The sequence below is a fragment of the Arachis stenosperma genome, chromosome 4, assembly GCF_014773155.1.
Source record: "Arachis stenosperma cultivar V10309 chromosome 4, arast.V10309.gnm1.PFL2, whole genome shotgun sequence".
NCBI lineage: Eukaryota > Viridiplantae > Streptophyta > Magnoliopsida > Fabales > Fabaceae > Arachis > Arachis stenosperma.
In genome coordinates, this window is record NC_080380.1 from 18,717,710 (window position 1) to 18,723,709 (window position 6,000).

Consider the following 6,000-nt stretch of genomic DNA (forward strand, 5'->3'; position numbering starts at 1 on the left):
CTGTTTATTTTGATGACTATCATCAACGTTATGAATTGTTAAGTGAAAGAATATATCAATAGAAAATTAAAAATGACTAAAAAAAGAAGAAGAAGAAATTAAAATATAAATAAATAATAAACTTCATAAAATTTTGAAATTTAAAGGGTTATAATATAAGAAAAGGTGAAAGACGTAAATAAAATTGAAAGAAAGCGGAAAAGAAATATTTAGTTTTTTTCTATAAATTTATTTATATGTTATTAGGATGTTTAAAATGCTTTGTCAAACAATTTTAATTTTTTATACTAATTTTAAAACTCTTATTTATAAAAAATTTAATAATTAAGAAATTATAATTTTTATATCTAATAACTTACTAAGTTCCCCTTGTTGAATTTTTTTTATTAGGCTTTTTGTTGAAGATCTATCCCGTAGACACCTTGGACAATTACAATTTCAATGAGAGAGTACGTGAAATTTTCTTTGTTAGCCTTTTTGTTAAAGACATAGTCCCATAGACACGTTGGACAATTATAAGTTTAATGAGAGAGTGCAGAACTGTAATTGTTTTTAAAGTTAATTTCAATCTACTTGAAACTTGATCGAAAAGCAATAATTTTTGCACTTAAAATTTGATTGAAGTCCAAACAATTTTTTCTTATTATTTATGGATTGTCAAAAAAGTTCAATAATATCTAATGGAATGAGTTCAATCCTCCCTCTTATTGGGTCATGAGTGTGATTGGCCTTTTATATATTTTTTTAAACAGATAAGTATTAGCTATATGAAATTTCTATTAAATCAAATTAATACTTTAACATTAAAAAATATTGGATGATTAGTACTTTTTTATTAATGTTAATCAATATTGTACTTTTATATTATTAAATCAACTTTTTTTGGTCGTGAGGACTAACTTAAACATTATTTAGAATTTGGTCACAAATCTAAATGACTTCATATGCATTGAGTATACAGCGGCTCTCAAAAAAAAAAAAAAAAGAGGTATTGTACTACAGAGAGACACTCCAATCTTAGGAGGTCTTTACATTAAAAAAAAAATTGTTTTTTGCCGGGTGATGGTTTACATAAAAGTTTCTACTAATATATATCATTTTTTGGGGTATTAATATAAGTGAATTGGTTTTCTTTTTCTTGGTTTATAAGTGAATTGGTTATTCGATGGACGAGTTCATTTTACTATTTAGTCGAAACCCGTTTTGATTTGGTTAATATTTTTGTGGCTTGATTGTGGAAAAATAAATTTTTTTCGGACTAGGATTGTGGAAATGTTTTAAAGTTTGATATAAAAAACCTAAATATTTCCTTGGGCTTTACCCTTTGGGCCTCAGTATGTACCTCGCCCAAGTCATAAAAATTTTGATGACCATTATTTTGCCATCTACTCTTCCATAATTCTATTACATTACATCCGTGGCCAGTATTTGAGTTAATATTAATGATTCGTTTTTTCAACTAAAAATGTTAGTTTTCTATAATTTTCGTTATAATAATAATAATAATAAATAATGTGTAAACATACATGTATTTATCACCTAAAATTGAAAAGTATACTGGTGAAGAATCAAGATATTAAGGAGAGTAAAAAATTATTAGAGATGGTTTTGATTTTGAATTATTCTCCACATCCAAGCAATTTCAACATCTAAGTGATTCACGCGTTTCTTTTCTTCGCTTATTTCTCCTCTCACAGCACTTTTTGATTCTGAATTATTTTTCACATCTAAGCAATTTCAACATCCAAGTGATTTAGAGTCACGCACTTCTTTTCTTCGTTTTCTTTTTTTGTTGTCATCACCAACACCACCACCACCTCATCCTCCTTCTTTTCTCATTTGAATTTCTCTTTCTCCTCCCTTTTCATCATCATCATCATCATCATCATCATCATCATCATCATCATCATCATCGTTATTGTTATCATTTTCTTCTTCTTATACATATCGTCATTATTGTTATCGTCAATATTGTTATTGTTATTGTTGAATTTTTGCCATGTTGATGATGTTGCCTGATCCAAAATTGATTTTCGATGTGTTTTTGTTCATGATTCAGTCTTGTTTGTGTGATTGTTTTCAAATTGAGTTAATTATGTCGCAATTGTTATGTAATTTCGATTCATTTCTGAGTTAATTATGTCACAATCATTATATAATTTTAGTTCATTTTTGAGTAAATTGAGGTGCATTTGGACTCATTGTCCTTCACAATTCAAAACTCTTTCTTCTCTTTCTCCTCATCTTCTTCTACTACTTCTTCTTCTTCTTCTTCTTCATCATCTTTTTCTTCTTCATCTTCACCTTCACTTTCTTATTTTATTTTCTCAAAATTCTTTTTGATTTACTCTCTTGAAAGGAATAAAACCAAGAAAAAGAGAAGAAAATATCAAACAAAAAAGACGAAGAAACATATTATTGACGTTGTCTGATCCAAAATTGATTTTGGATGTGTTTTTATTCATGATTCAATCTTGTTTGTGTGCTTGTTTTCGAATTGAGTTTATATGTCACAATCATTATGGTAAATTTTGGTTCATTTCTGAGTTAATTGTGTCGCAATCTATTATGTAATTTTGGTTCATTTCTGAGTTAATTTTGTCGCAATTATTACATAATTTCAGTTCATTTTGAGCGAATTAAGGTGCATTTGGGCTCGTTGTCTTGCACAATTCAAAACTCTTCCTCCTCTTTCTCCTCATCTTCTGCTGCTTCTTCTTTTTTTTCATCTTTTTCTTCTTCTTCTTCATCTTCTCGTTCTTATTTTATTTTTTTAAAATTCTTCATAATTTACTCAAATTTAACACAATTTCTGAGTTCTGCAGATTCTTTACCATTGTTCTCTACTTCTCTTTCTTTCTAAGTTAATTGTGTCGCAATCATTATGTAATTTTGGTTTATTTCTGAGTTAATTGTATATTGTTATATAATTTCGATTCATTTATGAGTGAATTAAGCTACATTTAGACTCGTCGTGCACAATTCAAAAATCTTTCTTCTCTTCCTCCTCATTTTCTAATGCTTCTTCTTCTTCATTTTCATCTTCATCTTCTCCTTCTTATTTTATTTTTTCAAAATTCTTCTTGATTTACTCAAATTTAACACATTTTCTGAGCTCTGCAGATTCTTTACCATTGTTCCCTGCTTCTCTTTCTTTCTGAGTTAATTGCGTCGCAATTATTATATAATTTCGGTTCATTATTGTTATGTAATTTTGGTTCATTTTTGAGTTAATTGTGTCGCAATCAATTATGTGATTTCAATTCATTTTTGAGTGAATTAAGTTGTATTTAGACTCGTTGTCCTACTCAATCCAAAACTCTTTTTCCTCACGTTCTACTGCAATGACAGCAATATATAACAACAACAACAAAAGAATAACGATAGGAAAAAAATACACAAAGGAGGATGAGGAGGAGGAGGAGGAGGAGCTAGAGGAGGAACACGAAGAAGAAGAAGACAACAACAACGATAATAACGTAAAGCTTTGTCAATGTAAATGACTTGGTTGAAAGAATGATATGTGCACGTATAATCATGCTCTTTTTAATGATAGTAGTTTTTGTTAGTATTGAATCTATTTAATTAAATTTAGATGATAATATTGCTTAAATGTTTTACAGATCTATTTGATTCTAATTGCCCAAATAACACGTACACACGTAAAATTGTGTAGTTTTATGTTCATGAGTTTAGTTATAAAGGTCTGTCCAATAAGTATTTTAATTAATGGTATTTTGATTTAATGAAAAGCTTTTGATAGTTGCTTTACCAATAGCTAGAATTTATATAGCGCACACTAGCTTTTATTGCAATAATACTAAAAAGACAATATTTAAAGTTATTTTATATAATATAATATTTATAATTATATATTTATTATATCTAAAATTATATAATTATTCTAATAATAATTAATATATTAAATAAAATAATTTTAAATTATTTAAACTGATTTTTTATTCTATCTCAAGCATTATTATTTTTAACGTGCGGTGCTCGCACTACATTATAACATAGAAGCTACTGTAGGAAGTAGGAACAGTTTTCGCACGAAACCCATGCACTATATACAATTATATACTAAACCTTACACAAATAAAATATTGATCCATATTAGAGCACTATAGCTAGTTAATTAACCATTCCGTTAGTTAGTTAGACTCTAATTTCTGTTTCAGTTATTGCTGATTCAGCATTCTGTTAGGAGAGCTGCACCCTTGGGCACACTTACCAAGTGAATAAAGCCACAAACAGAAGGGGGGAAATATTAAAGTACATATGCACGTAATTTAGCCACAAAACACAGTATATAGTATAGATAACTGTTATACATAAGTATGCATTTTAGCAGTACAAACACTATTATTGATATCACTCCATCACCTATATATTTTGATGTTAAGTAGATTCTAATTAGATACATATATATCTTAATATATAGACCTCAATAATGAGGTATTTTAACTCTAAACACAAAAGCTCATAGATTATTCTAAACTTATATTATCAAAATAAATAGCTCTTCTTTTGCACTTATTATCTTCAAAGGTTGAAGATCTTACCCCAAAAGCTCTTTGATTTAGTCTTATTATTGGGATAATTCACAACCATAATTCCACCATATTTAGAAGCTGCATCTTTGCTATTAATCACTCGCTCTTCCTTGTTGTGATGGTGTATATGTTCATGAGTGGCCTGAACCAGCCAACGCCCCGCCGGCGGCCTCTGCCGTGTCGAGGTAGCCATGAATCTACCGTTCGGGGAGGACCTTCTAACCTTATTTGGGGGATAGTATGTGTCTATGATATCAAACCCTTCTAACCCTATTTGAACAAGATCTTGTTGATGATGATGTGCCATGGAAATTTTTGTGTCACACACTAAATAATATTAAGCAAATCAATATTTTGGTTTTGCGGTTTCTTGGTTGAAATTAAGTAGCAACTGCTTGAGTCTCATTTATATATATACACTCAGTAATATGGTTTTGTACCTAACATTATAATTAATATCTATTAGATTTGAGGTACATGATAGATGCATATTCGTATTCGGCGTAACCATATATATATATATATATATATATATATATAAATGGTCACAGGATAAAATATTCTTAAATGCATGATATGGCTAATATAATTGAGTTATATATGTATTGATTAAGAGATTGATATTTTTGATACAGTGTCTTTAGCTTATATAATTTGTATAACGTGACTTTTGATGAGAATTCACGAAGGCATAAAGCAAAAGATATGCACTTTTTTTCTTTTGGTTTACTTAATCTATTATATCTATTAAGATATATAAAAATCGAGGATATAGAAAAATTTGGTACACAAATTTCTTTTTTTTAAAATATTTTTTATTATATAATTTATAAAAAATATATTTTTACTATTTTGAAAACTCAAACAAAAAACAATTGGAATTTATTGATGTGATACGTACTTAATTAATTACATACATTTAGCTAATTAATTGCTTTAGTTTAGTTTGGAAAGCATTCAGATTTGTAGGAAGAGCGGGGACAGTAACTTTTGTGATTATTAGCCATTAACTAGCCATCAATGATAATTTGATGGTGTGAGATTGGTGTGAGATTTTATCTAATGGCTCATATTTCTCTGTTGGTTACATGCTGGCCAAAATTCAATAGAATTGCTGCCCCCTAGACTTTAATATTGGATCGGACCCGCCCTCCACATAGAAGAAAATTATTTTCTCTAGGCATACACACTCAATATACCTAAGATTAATTAGGTTCTGAAGCTTAGTTAATTATCAAATGGAATGATGAATATATTCCAAAGTCATTCTATCTAAGATATATATATAGATGATGACTAATGATTAATATAGACAATGTTTTCTTCCCCTTTCGGTTCGGTTTCTGGGGAGAGTAGATGAGTTGGTTTGGACAAGAAGTTAAAAATGAACGATCAAGACACATGTAGAAAAATTAATTAACAATAACTAATTGAATCGTACATG